This window comes from Oryctolagus cuniculus, chromosome 3 (assembly GCF_051225735.1).
Source record: "Oryctolagus cuniculus isolate XC-2025 breed Fujian yellow rabbit chromosome 3, ASM5122573v1, whole genome shotgun sequence".
In the NCBI taxonomy this organism is placed as follows: Eukaryota; Metazoa; Chordata; class Mammalia; order Lagomorpha; family Leporidae; genus Oryctolagus; species Oryctolagus cuniculus.
Genome location: NC_142869.1, coordinates 175,378,905 through 175,398,378, shown reverse-complemented (window position 1 = coordinate 175,398,378; position 19,474 = coordinate 175,378,905). Strand labels below are relative to the sequence as shown.

General features: G+C 40.9%; 1 protein-coding gene across 1 annotated transcript in view; it reads left to right on the top strand.

Moving 5' to 3' along the window:
- Positions 1-19,474, top strand: part of CNTNAP2 (contactin associated protein 2) — a 2,149,916-nt gene that overhangs the window by 2,015,387 nt on the left and 115,055 nt on the right. The window lies entirely within an intron of this gene.

Sequence of the window (19,474 nt, the reverse complement as noted above, 5' to 3'; positions counted from 1 at the left end):
ATATTTTATTTATTTTTATTTATCTGAAAGGCAGAACCAAAGAGAGAAAGATCACTCAATTTTGCATTTGCTGGTTCACTCCCCAACTGCCTGCAACACCTGGGTCTGGCCATACTGAAGCCAAGAGCCAGGGACTCCAACTGGACCTGTCACATAAGTGGCAGGAATCCAAGTACTTAAGTCATCACCTCCTGCTTCCCAGGTGCATTAGCAGGAAGCTGGATTGGAAGCAGGGTCAGGAGTCAAACCCAGACACTCCAGTATGGTGTGCAGGCATCCCAAGGGGTGGTATAACTCACTGCACCACAATACCCACCCGTGTCACTTGTGAATTCATGGCAGACACTTGGTGGCCAGATGATGGATGTCAGTCAAGTTCTGTGTCATAGGCAGTGCAGGGCACAGTTGGATTCTGATGGATGCTTCATGAGCCTTGCATTTACCAAGCTCCATAGTAGTCTAGAGTCACACTTAGTCACAGACCTAGCAGTGTCTCCTACATAAATATATAGTACATATATACAATACATAATACATAAATAAATATATACTGTATAATAAATAATATATATGTAATATATTATTATATATAATATTATAAAATATATAATACATAAATATATGCAACTGAGGACACCTTTGTGTCTGTGTCGGCTGGCCTGCAAGCTTCCTTCTTCTTCTGAACCACTGATAGGAAATTTGAAAGTACCTCTAAGTCTAGATATGTTGAAATAGGATAAAAGGAATAAGAATTTATAATTTAGAATATAGTTGTTTCCCTCCTGCTTTCCTCTTACTGCACCCCAAACTCCCAGTAAGACATTTTTACCACCAAGGTTCTGAGCAAGACAATATAATTCAGGAGGTGTCTATTTCTCAGAATGCATTAATATGCTAGATTGTTTAAATACACATATTGGTTGTAGAAAATAGAATGAAACTTTGACATGTTTGTTTAGCTACTAATTTCTCCACTAATTATGTCAGATCGCATTTTTGACTGTGTGTGTGTGTGTGTCTGTACACATACATGCAAAGAGACTTTGACTTAAAGATAGAGGATTGCCCACATCTGTTTAAATCTCCTCCCTTGGCAGCCTCTATTAAAATGATAATAAAGGAATAAAATACACCTATAAATTCACAAGGACAAAATGAACATGCAAGAAGACAAAAGCAGGTTAGAGATTTCAGCTCATCTTTAGAAAGTCGAAAGCTGATTCTAGGAGAAGCAATAGATGCAGGAGTGTAGATAAAGAGTCTGCATAATGGGTTACAGAAAACAAGTCTGGCTCTTTGTCATGAAGACAGCACCTGGAGACACTAGGTATTTTAGAGGGAAGATATAGACAGCAGATGAACTAAAGGCTATTGAAGGTAAGCGTGCACAACTCTGCTTATCTTTTTGTATCCGATACCAAAAATGTGCTTATTCCCACATACCCAATATCTAGGCTATCCATAGAATATTGGGCTACTAAGAGTTGAAGAACCTGAATAAGGAGACCCAAGATAGAGAAGGTAGGCCCAGCTGAGGTCAAAATGCAGAGCTGCAAATGGAGGAATGTAGAGAAAGCCTATGTCTCATTCCAATAGCTGGACATACTGCCTCTCCTTGCCCCTCCTCCGATTGTCCTGCCAGGAAGGAAATTTCAGAGGTCTTTCATGGAAAAACAAAAATCCAAGGATTACTAAATATTACAGAAAAGCATTCAGTATTATAGGGAAAGAAGAAAAAAATTTAAAAAGAAAAAATCCTGGTATAAAGAAAGCTCTAGCAGGAAACAGAAGAAAACCTCTCTTACAAGCACTGCTGACATGTTTGTCTCTCATATCGTTATTAGCAGAGAAGCAGATGTAAGATCCTACACATATAAGGAGTCCTCAAAAGCTTATGAAAAAGTCATGCATGGATTTCAAACTTTTGCACCAAAATAAACCTATGTTTTAATTCTGTTTTTCCACAAACGTATCCAAGTACCATTGTATATGCACTAGACTCTGCCTGGGTTTTTTCTATAGTCTCCGGCTTCTCCACCCATGAGTTACTACCCACATGGGGTCTTTCCGCAAGTGCTAAGAGGTGCATGGAAGTGATCATGATAGCATTGCTGAGCACAACAGGGACACACCCCTAAAGTGAGGAATTTCCACCCCTCTTCTGGAGGACACTTTCTGGGACTGTTAACTTTTACATGTCAACTTGACTGGGCCATGTGATACTCAGACACCTGGCCAAACATTGCTCTGGGTGTGTCTGTGAGGGTATCCTTAGTCGAGATTAACATGGGAATTGGAAAACTGAGTAAGGCAGATTTCTCACACTGGTTGGAGGACAGCTTGGACTGGAAACCATGAGTCTGTTCCCACCCTCAGACTCCAGCTGAAACATTAGGCTCTTCTTGGGTATTGCATCTGCTGAGAGCTTTTGGATTGGAGCTACAATTATTGGAGCTCTTTGCTTCCTTCCAATTTAGCAGAATTTGTTGGCTTCTCTTCATTGAAGTTCCCATAACACTTTATCCAGACCTTTATGAGAGCATTTCTCATGGGTGTATCGTCTTTGATATGTCTGTCTCCCTCTCTAAATGGTCAGCTCTCCTGGGCCTCCAATCAGTGGACTGACGCTCTCGAGACTTCTCAGTCTCCATAAACACATGAGCCTTAATTTGAAACCAGATTACTGAACTTTCTTCTTAGAGGATGGAAAGTTGGTCTGAGTGATAGCAGAATTCTGAGATTACGTCACAGGAACACCAAATCTGGAAAACTTGAGAGTCCCTCTTTGAAGGGGAAGGAGGAGTGATCAGGAAACTGTAAGGAATAGTATTAGTTTCTCTTTTTAGAGTATCTCAGCATAGTCACTTATAGAATCAAAGAAACGGAACCCTTTTATTCATGTAGAATTCTGGGGAGAGGGATGTCCTAACATCTAGAAACTTCTTTTGTGGCAATAGCATCTGCAGAAGCAGATGAAACACTTTCCCCGCTCCATTTTCCTAACAATTGAGATGCCAGCCTGTGAGCATAGTTACCGATAGCAAAGCTGGATTCTGTTCTCCTAAGCTGATTTGTTGTTCTTTGTCTTCTCCTCCTCACCTCAGAATGAATTAGATTTACCGTTCACCAAACCAGAACCCAGAGCTGGAGGTGATTGGCTTGAAAGGAAGTGATTTCTCTGTGCTGCATTTTTGCATGTACTTCCTGAACCACCTTTTGTTCTAAAGCACTTTCTCTAATTCTCACTTCTCTGCACTATCATACCTTGTCCACCCGAACCTTATATGTCCACCTGTTACTTTGTGCATGTGATAAATCTTAATGGATCACATTGAGGTCAATGATGAAAAATGAACACAATGGTCATTCAGCTCCATGAACTCCAACTCCAGCTACTAGTGTTCCAACTTCTCTAAAATCTGTAATGACATAGAAACATAATTTTTAGAACTTCAAAATGTAATTAGAGAAAAAGGAAAATAAAAAAGTCTGCACTCATAAACTCAAGGTATCTTTTCAGTTCACATGTGTAAAGACTCAGCCATAGATGGTATTCTCCTATCAAAATGTTTCCATATATTTTATTAACTAGAAAAATACACTTCAAAGTATGGAGCATGATACTTGAGGCACTTCACAGTCTGAATCCTCATCTGTTCCACCCAACTCCACCAACAGCCATTGTTTCATTTCAGTCCCAGATGCCAAATGAGTCCAGCTCACCAGGGCTCCCTTGAACACTGCATGCATTTCATGCATCTCTACCCTTCCTAAGTTCAGTCTGCCAGTTAAAATTCCATGGCCCTTCCAGATTCAGTTCAGGTATCTAGGGTCCCAGGAAGTTTCTTCAATACCTCTCTTTGCTTCCTTCCAATTTAGCAGAATCTGTTGTCTTCATTGAAGTTCCCATAACACTATCCAGACCTTTATGAGAGCATTTCTCATGAGTGTATCTTCTTTGATATGTCTGTCTCCCTCTCTAAATGGTAAATCGCCAAAAGAATTTAGATATGTAGTAATGACCTAGCATACCAAGACTTTAACCTGCTTTTCCATATGGGAGTACCCATTAAATATTTCCTCAGTTGGACTTATACAAAAGCCTAAAGAGTGTTTCCATGATTTCATCTAGTTCCAATTGCAATTCTGTTAAGCAGGATGAAGAAATATCTATAACTAGCTCCAGTAGCTCAAGGAGGGCAACTGTATTATTCAAGATTCCCCAGAGAGACAGAAACAATAGCTGATAGGTAGGTAAGTAGGTAGGTAGATAGATAAGAGGGGATTTAGATTGGGAATTGACTCACATGATTGTGGAGCTGTGATGTCCCATAAGAGACCATCTGCAAGCTGGGGATCCTGAGATGAGAGTAGCATGTGTCAGCTCAAGTCCAAAACCCTCAGAAGGAAGATTAATGGCACAACTCTCACCCCAAGACCAAAGGCCTGATAACATAGGTAACCACTGATAACAGTTTCCAGAGTACAAAAACCAGAAAGCATGGGATTCTGATGTCTGAGGGCGTGAGAGAGAGAATGTCCCTGCTCCAGGAGAGACAGGAAAAAACCACAGTTCATCTGCCTTTTTGTTCTATCTGGGCTCCCAACCAATTGGGTGGTGCCTGCTCAGTCCACTGACCCACATATCAGTCTCCTCTGAAAAATCCCCCACAGTCCTTCCAGAAATGGTGCTTTACTGGGCCTCTAGACACTGCTTTACCTAGTCAAGCTGATACCAAAAATGAACCATTGTAGCAACTGAACACCAAACAGAGAGAAGTAATTTGCCTCACGATCATGTGGGCAATCAATGTCTGAGCCAGGATAAATCCTTGGGTTTCCAATCACCAGGCTCAGGCTGTCTACCATTGGCACTCAGCATCCACTGAAAACTGGGGACCTGATAAAGAACCAAGGATGTATAGTAGTCCACTTTTCAATATCTGAGAGGAGATTCTTGGAAGAAGACAAGTCTTGTTTCAGCTTATAGGTTGGAGAAGACAGTTCAGGATCAGGCAGCTGGTGTTTGTGGACAATCATAAGGTGAGCCAGGAAGGAAAAACAGAACCTAGGCCAAATGTGAGCTCAGAATAATCAGCTCTCTCATGAGAACCACCCTCCAAGGGCATGCCCCCAGTGATCTAAAGAATTCCACTGGTCCCACCTCCTAATACCACAATTAGATAAAATACTCACTTTCAGTCTATCAACCATTAACATTAATACATCAGGTTAAGCATTTTGCATGAGTTCTGGGGACACAAGTTCTCCTGTGTCCATAACATTCTGCACCTGACTCCCCAAAACTCAGGTTCATCTCACATACAACGTACAATCAATCAATTCCATCCCCCAAATTCCAAAAGCCTTGATTCAGCCCAACATTAACTTAAAAGTATTCCATGGTCTCATCCAAGACTCAAGGCACACTCTCTTAGCTATGAACCTGTAAAATCAAAAACAAGTTACACACTTCCAAGAGACAGTGGTGATCCAAACAGAACATACGAGGCCATTCCTAACTAGACAGATGGATTGGTTCAAAACAAATCACAATTGCAGAGGTCAAACATTATGCCCCATCATTCCACATCCAGCATCCTAGGCACTGACTGAATATAAGATCCTTGTTGTGACTCTGCCCCTGGAACTCATCTCTGTTGGGGCCCCTGATTTGTTGGAAATACCTTTATAGTGTAGGTGGAACCCTTGGTACTTCCTTGGCCCTAGTAGACTCTGTCTGTGTGGCTATTCTCTGAGGCCATATGCTGATGTCTGTGGCCTGCCCAGGATGACCTGCCATACTGCTTGCAGCTTTTCTTGGCAGGCGTCTCCCAGCTCTGGCAGCTCTACTATTTGGGGATTCCTTGGCAGCTCCACTCTCAGAAGAGCATAACTACACACTGCTGCATGCAGGGGCCATAGCTCCACTACACCATTCTGCCTGGCTCTGCAAGTGTTACTTTGAAATCTTTATGGAAGCTTCCCTGACCCCATAGCTGTTGCATTCTGTGTGCCTGCAGAGCTATCCTCGTGTGAATAATGCCTCTAGCAGGAGGCATGCCTGGATCTAGCAAGCCAGAATCCAGAGCTGGTCAGAGGCAGGAGAGGAGGGCACCCTGGGACTCCTTCATGAAAGGACTCCACCCTGAAATATCTTTGAAACAACATTCACTTCACCTGTTTGGGAAGGGCATCCTCTAATATCTCTGGAATGCCTTTGAGGACTTTCTCCCATTGTCCTGCTCATTAACAGCAGGCTTCCTTTTGTCTGAATTTCTCTCTCTGCTAGACAGGTTCTCTATGGCGGTTTCCTGCCCCAAACACACTTCTTTCTTTACATTCTTTTTTCTGTCCAGTCTACAAATCCTTTGCTGCAAATTCTCACTGTAAAACATTCTGAGAGCAGTCATGCACACCCACGCTGCAGCCTGAACACTTTGCTCCTTGAAATCTTCTCCACCAAACAACCCAGTCCACCATGTTTAACTTCATCTTCCCACACAGTCTCCAGATGGGGACACAATACAGCCAGGTTCCCCAACACAACTTAGCAAGGGTGGCCTTCAGTCCAATTCCCAAAAGTCCCCATTTCCATCTGAAACCTCATCAGCATGCCCTGCACAGTCCACATTTCTAGCAGCATTCTGGTCTTCTGAGCTCCTAATACTGAGCTAACCAGAGTCTACGTTTCCCCTACCCTGCACCTCCCAATTCTCCCATCCTTTCAATGCAAACCAATCCCAAATGCTCCTCCACACCTCCAGGTATAGTTAATAATAATGATCCTACACCTGATACCAGTTTTTCATATTAGTTTGCTGTTCATTTCTTTAATTAACTCATCTGAGAGGAGGTTCTTTGGGAATGAAAAGGTTTATTTCAGTGTACAGTTTAGAGACTACAGGTCAGGATTGGGTGGCCCCACAGTCTGGCATCTGTGGAGACTGGCCATGGCAGGTATGGGAAACACAATTATATTGTGAGCCAAGAAGAGGGAAAACTTGAACTCAAAACAATAATCAACTCTCTTGAGAACTACTTTCAGAGGACACACCTCCAATGCCTTAACCTACCACCTCCTAGCTGCCACAGCTAAATCTCCACTCTTAATCCATCAACCATTAATATTAGGACATCAGAGTTTAAACATCTTGTTGCATTCTTGGGAGACAAGTCTCGCTGCACTTATAGCAGGATGGCTGTAACCCAACATTTGTGTCGCCTTTCACAGTTTCAGCAACTCCAGAGCACACGTCGGCTTAGTCATTCACCTGCAAGAATCCTCAAGCTTTTTTTTCTTCCAAAAGAGTTTCAGAGATGCCAAAGCAACAGGACTAGAGGCCCAAAGATGCTTTCATTTCTAATATGTTTCTTTACAAACCAATTCAAACACCTTACCGTAGTGTCTGCCTCCTGAATTACTAAACAGAAGCTTTGTTAGGAAGGATCCTCTGTTCTTTTCACCAAAGCAGCTTTGTTCCTTAGGCATAAACAAAACTATCCCTTCTCTCTCTAAATTGGCCAGAGAGCCAACCTTGTATAAATAAAGACTTCTTAGCTTTGGTTTCAGATGCCGACTCCTTCTCTTGGATTTTTTTCTTCATCTACTTAAAATTCACTTGTTGCTCTTCAAATTCACATGTAGCTTAAGGCAAATGTTTGAATTTCTAAAATGAAACTATGTACCCAAAATAAGCATAGGGTTAAAAAAAAAGTCAAATAAATGGAAAATTTTCCAAAATAAGCAAATGTATTAAAATGATAATGCTTTAACTGCTTTAACGTTCTGAACTAACTTTGGGGGAAAAATGTGGCTCAAGATAAGCTTAAAACCATGGAGAAACTCTCATCTATGAATCCTGAAAGAAAAAGCAAAAAAGGACTTCCACTGAAATGTTATTATGTGTCATTTTCACTCCTAGGCTCCACCTTCAGATCTTCTGACTTAAGTGCCGTGGAATAGAGCCCCAACATCAGTGTTACTCAACTTTTTTCAACCAATTCTAATGTGCTGGCAGGACTAAGAAACCTACTTGAACAATACTCAGAACCTGTTCAAGAGGGCATTGATACAAGCCCCTCCCTTCCACAAATCCCGCCTTATATGTGCCCCTTCTCTCAAATAGACACAGAAGCAGTAGCGTGCGCACACACATGCACACACAGACCTTGTTTCACTCATTATTGTATTATTTCAATTTCAAATTTGAATTTTGTGCAAGGAAGTATGAGAATAAACACAAACAAGAAACTGGTTTTGACTCCAAAAAGCTCCCAGTGTAGATGTAGAGGACATGAGTAGGAAAATGGGAATCACTTGGCGGAGGGGGGAGATGGAAAGCAAGTAATTTTTTATGGATAATTTCTAATTTGCTCACAGTTCTGATCCTTCCATACACCACCATTAGTTAGGCTAATATAGATTGGATAGGCTCATATAGTGAGTAGGAAAATGAGAGGAAACATGGAAGCATTCTGGGGAAGCATTCTTCCCCAGTTTAGATAATGTATGTCTCATACTTCCACTTTCCACCATGACTTGTGTTCATAGTTTATAGGACATAAATGGAAATAATTCCTAAATCAACAGCATTTCTCTGATAGCCTACTGTGTCTCTGTACCCCTGCTAGCCTGTCTCATTACCTATCTGAAAACAAGATTGACACTACTACGATTAGTCTGTAGGAAGGGACGTTCATACTTATTTAGCCAACTACTATCTTTCAGGAAAAACAACCCCTTGGAAATCCCAGGCAGATGAATAGATGCATTTCATTAAAGGCATCTTGCAGAGATGGCCAGCCCACAACTGCAATTAACAGGGAGCAACTGATGCAGTGTGACAGCAAGTTTCCAAACCTTAATGGAAGGGTTGACCCTTAGCTGCACAGAGATATGGCTAGACAGGAGATAACATGGATTTTGATAGGACACTAGCTGGAAAGGCGTGAAAAGCCATGCTGGACCACAAATAAGGGGCCCTCTTGGAGTGGACGTTAGCAAGAAGAACAGAGGTCATGGCATCCCAACCTCAAATTAATCTGGGACTTCTTTTTATTGCTGTTCCCCAATAGGAAAAAGAATGCAGAGAGTAAAACATTTTCCTAAACTGTAATATTTCCTCTGTTCCCATTTTTCTCTTCGTATTAGATTGTTATAATTATGCAAAGTCCATGCAGGTGCCCACTTAACCTAGATTGTAAGAAACCTAGATTATAAAAAATTAGCCTAGATTATAAGCAATTATACAACCTATGATTAGGGGGAGAATATCATTGTATAATTCCAGATAATTCCTTGTCAATTATCTTGAGTTTAAAATAATCACACCAGTCAGCTAACAATCAACTAATGAACATTCTGTTTACCAAGAGTTATGTAGGTGCCAAGATGAAAAAGGTAAAATGAGACAGAAGCCCAGTTGTATATATACAGTTACAGATGATCAAAATCAATCTGGGATATACCTGGAGAAGCCCCTTGACAGATATTCTGGAGTGAGCTGCAGTTCATCATGTATTCAGAAATCCTCCTAAGCCAAGTATCAAGTTCTGCACTTGGCTTTGTAAACGCTGAACGACCAGCTCAAGATAGAAAGGGCCAAGGTGATCTCACAGCTGCAGCCTCTTATTTTCTCTGGTTACTTTTTTGTTTTGATTTGTTAATAGCGGTAAAAACACATAATACAAAAGTTACTATCTTAACATTTTTAAGCATACCACTCATTAGTGTTAAATATATTCACATTGTTTGGCAACAAATCTCCGTAGTATTCTTCATCCTGCAAAACTGAAATTCTGTACCCGCTAACTATCACTCACCTGAGATACCCAGAGTAGTCAAACCCATGGGCACAGAAATGGGTGTGGTTGCCAGGGTCCAGGGCAGGGAGGACTAAGGAGTCGGTGCCTGATTTCTTTTTACATCTCAGCCCTCCCTTCGGCTCCAGTTCTGAGTACGAGGACATCATGGCTCCCCTTCACTGCTTGGAAGGATGCCACCAGCCCCTGTTCCCAAAGTGTTGCTTTCTACCTGGTAGGGGCCCACATCCTACCTACACCCAGGTTCTACCCATTTGGATCTGCCCTCTGTTTTTCTGCTCAATCTTAGGCCTGCTGTAATTACTCAGCCAAACTGACTTGTTTCCAGCTTTCTCAGGCACACACCACTCCAGTCCTGGGATTCATTAGCTGTGCCTAGCCCGGCTGACTCTCTTCTTCTAGGCTGGCTGCTACTTACCTTACCCCTTTGCAGGAGCATACTGCATAATACACATCCATTTCCCCCAAATTAACAGCCTTAGACACCACACTTCCAAAAATGCCCCAAACCCCATCTTTACATTCCAGGAAGCAAGAAGCCATGAAAATGTAAACCACGAACAATCTCAAAAATCGGTGTGGCTCCTTATCCAATCTATAAGAATTTAGGGCTCCAACACAAGGCTGATCATATATCAAAGAAATGTCCTATAAAGTGTTGTTGAGGATTATGTGTAAATGTAAGGGCTCTCTAGACAATTCTAAATATCATTGTCAATGTGAGACTTTACCTGCTAAAAGCATCTATTTTTGGTTTGACACTACATCTCTGACATTTTGACATGATACATATTCCATCAGTCTGATACATTGCCACCTCCCAGTGAGTCACAGTGTCACTAACTCAGAATTAAACATGTTGCTAAACCACTTTACAGCCCTTGCAAAGCACATAAAGGCTGTTTGACAATTAGCTCCAGGAGGGTAAATAATCAGCACACCTCTGGTTCCCTTATTATTAACCATTATAAAATCATGTGCTGTGATAAACGTTCATAACAAAGACATTGATTTTTACAAGACTTCCCAAGAAGCAAATACATAGACTGGATATAAGAAACCCACAGGGGGCCTCCCCATTTTCCTTTGTGTCTTCAATTTACTGAGAGCTGTTCCTGGTGCTGACTTTCATCTGTCAAGCTATAACGTTGATTTCTGAGTTATGGGAAAACCGTTGTCCATTGTCTTAACTACAATATTAAGGGAGCTCTTACAAAGGAAAATAAATCTTTTTCATTGTGGTTGCTGCTTGGTAGTTAGATGACTAATTTCAACCTGAACATTTCTGTTTCTCTCCCTGATTTTCCCTTTCTTCCTGTTTAATTGTCGGTTACACAAGCAAGTATGCACCTGCCCTGCACCAAAAGGTGCTGGAGAAGTCCCTAGTGTTTTGCTTTACTTTGCTCTGTTTTGTTTACACACGCTATCGAGACCACTGTGCTAATTATTCTTTCCTTACTTGAAGTAGCTATTCAACCTTTCTTCCCTGGTTTCCTTCTGACCAGGCCAGGTACTTATTTTGGAGTCCCAAGGATGATTCTCTAGATATTTTCATGAGCCCTTCTAAGTCTTTACCTGATTTCTTGCATGTGGCCTCTGGTTGCACAAAAGGGTATATTTGACCATTGAGTGGCAAGTTTGATTTTGGAATTCATAAGGCATTTTTCATGCCCCAAATGTTTAAAGATATGTCTCACTTGAAGTTGCAACAAAGACAGTAAAATGACCCATGGTAAAGCTGTATGAAAAATTTAATCAACAAAAAACAAAAGGAGAATGCACAGCAAAAATGAAAAGAACACAGGCTTTAGATCCATGTGGATCTGAGTTCAAATCTAACTCAGTCCACTAATGGCTTACTAGTTCTATGGCCTTATATTGTCTTTTTCCCTTCAACTTGGCCTTGAGGTCTCTCCCTAAGAGTGACTGTAACTTCTAGCCCTGATGTAACAGGCCTTCAGTGGAAGTGGTTGTGGGTTTTACAGTGTTCCTTTCGTAGGATTCTTCTTCATCCTGGTGGACAGCCTAATGCCTAAGTGTTTGACGCATGACCAGGAATCCCTTTTGTGGGAAATGTATTTACACCAGCAGATGCCCCTATGTCTAGCTATAGTCTAAATGTTCTGTGCCCCAAAAAACTCACAAATTGAAACCTAAACTCTAATATGATGGCATTTTTAATTAAATTTTTTATATGAAGACTTCTTTAAAAATATTCATTTATTTATTTTTACAGGCAGAGTGACAGAGAGAGTTCTTCCTTTCTCTGGTGCACTCCACAAATGATCACAAGAGCCAAGGTTAGGCCAGAACAAAGCCAGGATCTAGGAACTCCATCCTGGTCTTCCACATGGATGGCAGAGACCAAACATTTGGGCCACCCTCCACTGCCCTCCCAGGTGCATTAGCAGGGAGCTGGACCAGAGGCAGAGCAGCTGGGACTTGAATCAGCATCCTGATAGAGGATCCTGACATTGCAATGTAGGATGCTGGCTTAACCCACTGGCCCACAACACTGGCCTCAATATGATGGTATAAAGAAGGGAAGCCTTTGGGAACTGATTCAGTCTTGAGGGCAGGACCTTTGTACATGGATTAGTATTCTTACCAAAGAGGAATGAAAGAGCTTACCCACCCCTCTGCCACATGAAGACACATCAGAAGGTACCATCTATGAAGCTGAGAGCAGTTCTCTCCAGACACCAAATCTGCTGGCGCCTTAATCTTGAACTTCCTAGCATCCAGAACAGTGAGCAGTAATTTTCTCTTGTTTATAAATTACCCAGCCTATGATATTTTGTTAAAGCAGCCCAGATGAACTAAGACAAAACTGTTGTCTGATATGTGTCCAGTTTATTTCTACCTAGATAGCCATTTCTAGGAGAGCCCTGACTGGAGACAATTAGGTCTCAGTCTGTTCAGGTGACACACAGAGAAAGGCATCGCAATAAAACACACAAAATAACAGAGCTTGAGTGGGCATTGGGCACAACAGTTAAACTGCTGCTTGAGATTCCTATATTTCATATCAGAGCCTGGTTCATTCCTCCCCTTCTGATCCAGCTACCCACTGATGTGCATCCTAGGAGGCAGCAGATGATGCATCAAGTACGTGGGGTCTCTGCTTTAAATGGGGGAGACCTGGACTGAGTTGCAGGCTCCTGGATTTACCCTGACAACCCCTGCTGTTGAAGACATTTGGGTATTGAACTAATAGATGGAAGATATCTGTCTCTCTGCTTTTCAAATAAAGTTAAAACAAATAAATAAAATTTTACAAGAGAAAGAACAGAGCTATGTATTACCGAAGGAAATAATCAAAGGGCCAAAAGAAAAGGGAGAGCCGTCTGGAACACAAATGCTCAACCAGAGGGTAGAGAACAAGAGAGACAGCAAGGGACCTGTGGGCCTATGCCTTTATTGTGTCAAAGGCATTGCTCAAATTTTCTGCAGGAAGTTCTGCCTGGTGGTTTATAGAAAGCAGGCACAACTTCTACAGAGTCCCTGCGTTACTTTGGTTACGGCAGCACAGCTGTGCAGTCTGATCAAATAAGCCATATCCAGCTGTCCCACAGGAAGGGAGCCACAAGGGCACCGATCTGTAAGATCGATATCAAAATCAAACACCTGCGGAACCAGGAGGAGGCAAAGAACTCAAAACTGTGCCAAGGGAGAGGAAGTCCTGTTTCTGGTATAAGAATGTCTGATTTATATTCCAAGTGGATACAAATGCAACACAAAATTATGAGAATTTGCCACACTTAAGTGAGGAAATTTAGTTTCAATATTCTAATTTATAAAAATAAAAGCTACATAGTAGCTGTCTTTGTCAACTTGAGCTGCTATAACAAAATATCACAGACTGGTAGCTTTTAACAACACACTTTTTTTTTTTGCCATTCTGAAGGCTGAGAGTCTGAGACCAAGGTGCCACCATGGCCAGGTTCAGGTGAGGGGCCTCTTCTGAGTCATGCAGTGGGAAGACAGTGAGTGCTCTCCCAGCGGCCCTGTGACAAGTACATCAACACGTTTATGGCTCCCCCACACCCACCCATGACCTAATTTTCTCCCCGAAGGCCCCAACTCCTCCATCTGTTGCATTGTGGGTTAGAGTTCCTACTTGTGAGTTGGCAGGGGACCCACACATTCAGTCCACAGCAGTAGCTCCACACACTGGATGTCTACTGCGGTACTGTGCTAAGTGCTTTCTGGGTATCAATGCTCTTCATCCTCACAGCAGTCCTACGTGATAGGTACAATTCCTGTTGGCATTTTACACAGAGAGGACAGGGAGTCACAGGGCAAGTGAGCACTGTTCTCAAGGGGACACAGTAAGCGCTGGAGCCAGGATTTTGAACCCAGGATATTTGTCCCAAAGCTTCTATTTTAACTACTAGGCAAAACCTCTCTTAAATAAGATAGTTCCTGAAAATCCATCGCACTGCATTTGGCAAACTGGAGGTGTTGTTAAGAGTTAATGTCCTTGTTAAAAACAGACAATAGTCTACTTACTCTACAAGAATAATGGTCTTTATATAACTTAATATATATTAAACAATATTACCAAATTTGCCAAAAATATCATCAAAGCATCATAATTGTGATAGCTACCTTTTATTGCATGCTTATTATGTTTACTACCTTATTTAACATTTAAAGCCTTACCAAGTAGTTATTATTGTACTTTTATTATAGAAAAAGAAACTGAAATTTAGATCCACAAGGCCAGCAAGTGATAGACAGAGACCATGATAATCTAACTACTGCACTATATTGTATCATGTACCATCAGAAGTATGGAAAAACTTATTATCAAATTCAGAAGCAAGACATATGGAATAACTTTTATAAAATTATTATAAATGATTGGTGTTCCTATTTAGTAATGACTTAGGTTGCTGTTGCATCTTATCAGTCTGAGACTGCCAGGGAATAGCCCCAACCACCTCTACAATTTGTACTTGAGAGCTCTTAGATGCACAGGCATTTCTCCTTGTTCTATAACTACATAGTGAGATGTCACCATAAAGTAATATGGCCGATATTTGGATGTTTACCAATGAAACCCCATAAAAAGAACAAATTTTTATGGCAAATATAAACAGTCTAGAAGTAGTTTCTAAACTAGACATTAGTAAATAAAAACAGTCCTCCTGTTGAGAGCATTGAATTCTGTTACATCAGCACTAATGTAGGACATGCAAGTGCACAATGGCACTTTATTTGATGTTATGGATGCTGTGGGGCCATATGAGATATGGTCTCTCCTGTTGAGAAACTTAAAAAGACCAAGGGAAGTTATTAGATAAGCACTTAAGTATTAAATAATATATCAAAGCAGTAAATTGAATAAATATGAACTCTACAATTGCAAATATACTTCCTTTAAGAAGTTCAGATGAAAAATCATTGTAGGCTGTCATGATCTTAGACAATACCATGGGAGATGTGGGGCTTAATTTGGAAGACACTTTAGATGGAAAGTATATTACCAAGCACATAGTCGAGAGACAGTAAAGAGATTGGCATGATTGAATTAGAACATTCATATTGTAGAAAATAATTCCAGATGGATCTGTATCTTCCCATTAGAAATGTTCTCAGTCTCTATCAATTGAAAATATTCACTTCCATAATGTATTACCCTGGACACATCTGGAATTTTGCTTGGTTTCTAGTTTTTTGGCTACAGTCCATTTTTTTCTCTCCTCCTCAAAGAATAGGAAAGTAGGTAGGTATAGCCTTTGCAGGAAACAGTAGGTTCTTTAATAAATTAAAAAGAACCTGATGATCCAGCCATCCTTCTTCTGGATACATAGCCAGAGAAAATGAGATCAGTAAGACCAAGAGCTATCTGCACTCCCATGTTCACTGCTCTTCATTGCTGCATTATTCACAATAGTCAAGAAATGGAATCAACCTAGGTGTCCACTGGCAGATCAGTGTATGAAGCCATTGTGGTAAATACAGCTGTTCTTGTGTAGGGTAGTCCTGTCATTTGTAACAACATGGATGAACACAGAGGATAGCATGCTAAGTAAAACGACAACAACAAAAAAAGCACAGCAAGCAAAATGCTATAGGAACTCACATATATGTGGTGTTGGCTTCCCAATCATTAGCAACTGGCCAGGAAGCCAACAAAGGGTTCAACAAAGGAGAATGAGAAGACTCAGGTACACACCTTAAAGCTCTTTATTAGGGCATCTAGAGGGAGAGACTACTCAGCCAAACTCCTGTGGGCACAAGGCGCTATGGACTGGGGAGAGAAGCTGAGCAACCTCTGCTTACAGAGGGTCCACTTACAGTTTTGAAAGGTCAGCCCCACCCAACCGCCGTCCTCCCAGGGTCTCGAGCTATGGTGATGAGATTTTGAGGTTTGGTGATTTCCTCTCGCAGGGCCGCTTAGAGTGCAGCTTCTTCTTTGTCTTAATTCCCTGACATGTGGAATCTTAAAATGTTGAACTCATAGAAACAGAAAGTAAAATTGTGGTTAACAGAGGCAGGACTGGGGAGGAGAAATGGGGAGATGTTAGAGAAGACAAAATCCCAGTTAATAGAGTGTATAAGCTCTTGAGAGGAAACATACAGCATGGTGACACTATTACCAATACTGTACTGGCTCCTTGAAATTTGCTAAAAGAATGTTCTCACCACACACACAAAAAGGTAACTATGTGAAGAGATAGTTATGTTAATTAGCTCCACTGTAGTAATAAATCCACTGTGTGTATGTACTAGGAAGCTTGAAAGGGTTTATGGGGAAATGGGATTAAAGGAAAATGCAAATTTCTCAAGAATTTAGGAAGTGGTTTCAGTGGTCAAAACATCATGTTGTACATCCTAGGTAAATTTCAGCATTTGCAACAAGATGGATGGAAGTGGAGGTCATTATGTTAAGTTCCATAAGCCAGTCAGAGACAAATGCCACGTGTTCCCTCTCACTTGTGGAAGTTAAAGAAGAAAAGTCGATCTGGACTGAGGCTAGTGATTTCTAGAGTGTGGGATGGGTGGCGGAAAATGTGCTGGAAGGAGGTGGGGTAATGAGTACCAACACCCAGTCACACAGAAGCAGCAAGTGCTAGTGTTCCACAGTACAATGGGGAACTAGAATCCACGACAGTGCATTATATTCTGTATAAAGAACTGAAGAGAGGAGCTGGTGGGTTCCAAACATGACAAAATGATACGGAGATAGAAAAACTAATTGCTTGATTTGATCAGCTAACTATGTAGAAGTGTGATGCAATATTATTACACTAGACCTGAATAATTCAATTCCTAGCTGTCATCCAGCCAAGAACAAATTCCAACAACAGAACCTCTTCTGATTCCTATGTTATTGTATTCTTTAAATGTTTTTATTTATTTGAAAGGAAAAGAGTCAGAGACAGAGATCGATCTTCCATCTGTTGCTCTACTCTCCAAATGCCCACAATAGCCAGGGATGGGCCAACTAAAAGCCAGGAGCCCAGAGTAGCAGGCACCCAGCTAATTGAGGAATCATCTCCTGCTCCCCAGGGTGTACATTAGGAGGAAGCTGGAACCAGGAGCAGAGCCTGGACTCAAATCCAATATGAGATGCAGGTGTCTCAAGTGGCACCTTACCCACTGTGCTAACCATGTGCTCTGATTCCTATTTTAAATGTCCTCACTTCTCCTTCCTCATTCTCCATCAATTTCTTTTTTATTTGTTAGGAATCTTAGTAGACAGCTCTCAGGACCAACCTGCCTTTTTCTTCTCTGAGTTTCATTTCCAAATGCTGATTTTTGCTTATGAAGTGTTGAATTTAAATATGATCATTCTTGTCTTGGTCAACATTGAGTATACTTGAAGGGGATGGTAGATATTTCATCACAGACCTTAGCATTTATGAATTTTATGGAAGTATTCTTCATAAATTTGAGTTGAAATACAGAGAATAATACTCTAAATATATAATTTCTTGGGAATAGCTCTGTAATCAGCATTAATAGACAAATTGCTGTTTTGACTTGAATATCCAGACTACAAGAATACTGTTCAGTTTTACATGGGTGAAACTGAATAGCCTGTTTGAAAAGAATATGCAATATATTTCATTTTATGAGTATGAGTCTTTAAAAAATGATTATACTAAAATTTAGATACAAGTGATGTAGTACCAAGTCTTTGTGCAGAATAGCTGTTAACTATGACAGTTGGTGAATTGGGAATAGACCTAAATGATGTTTCTCCTTGAGCCCCACCCTAACTCCCACCTGCCATGAAAGCTGGCTGTTTCTATCAGAACTTCCTTTTCTTATTTGTCAGTCCACACTATATAACTGTTTGCCACTGGGCATTAATTACAGTCAGTTCTCATTATTCACAGGAGTTATGTTCAATCAAGTCAGGAAAACACTGATTAGTGAACACTGAGCCATTGTATCCTGGGGAAATGTGCTGTTAGATTTCTGCAAACCTCTGATTGCATCATTTTCAACCCATCAGCACATTATATTGTTTTATGTGTGTTTCTGCTTTAAGGCACCCTATTTAGTATTTCTTTTTGGTTCAGTAACATTGAACTCATGGCCAACAGCACTATAACTCATGTCCAAACAAAGCTTATTTAATATATGTATTTTCTCCGTAAGGCATATCACAGCCTTCTTGTGCTTACAAACAATAAACAATACTTCAGCACTGTCATTTTAAACAGTGACATCACCAATAAAAAGCACAAAAATGTGAAAATGTGTGGCACTAGATGGACCATTAAAAGACACTGGTTTTCAGCATGGACTAAAACAAGGAGGCAGTCTGTCAGGTTGTTCTACCTCAACTGGAAACCTGCATGTCAAGTGACCCAAATTTTTTGCTACTCTGCTCATGCACACATCCTCAAATGACCATGAAAGCACAAAAAGTATTGATTTTATGACTATAAATAAGTTTTAGCAAGTAGGTGAGTTCATAAATATTGAATCCATAAAAAAATAATATCAACTGTTTTATTCTTTTACATAAAAATAAAAGCCACAATTCAACGTGGGATTGGTGGTAGATGGCAACTAGCATTTGTTGAGTACTTGCTGTGAGTTGTGTGCCCTACTTTTCGCAACACATTAATCAAGGACACGGTCAACTCACCACTGTCATGCAGTTGCATTGAGTTATGTTATTTGGCAGCCAAGGGTTTTAAGTCATGTATTAATTACATCTTTTATACATATTGAGTTTAAATACGAACAGCCCCTATCCCCATCAGCAGCTCTCTCCACACTTCTCCCTTGTTAGAATGAACCACCTGTGAAAAGAGGATTCACACTTCTTTGACATTTCTTTCTGGAATTCAATCCAAAGACAGGGAGATTAGATGAGGTTCAAGCCCAGCCAGTGATGAATTTATGGCATGGGGACATGGACAGAGCATCTCTTACTGAGAATAGCAGGTTCTCTGGAGGCAAGAGATGTGCAAAATTGAGCCAAGACATAGAGAGAAATCTGAGCATATCACCAGCATATCACTGCAAATCAGCAGTAGAAGGAAGTTCAGTTCTGACAGCCTGGGAGTCAAGAACTAAGAGAAACTGGTGAGCCTAATAACCAGAAGCAAATCTGGGGAACTGGCTGGGGATGGAGCTGTTGCCTGAGGCTGACTTTCTGGGATCTCTTTGATGTGAG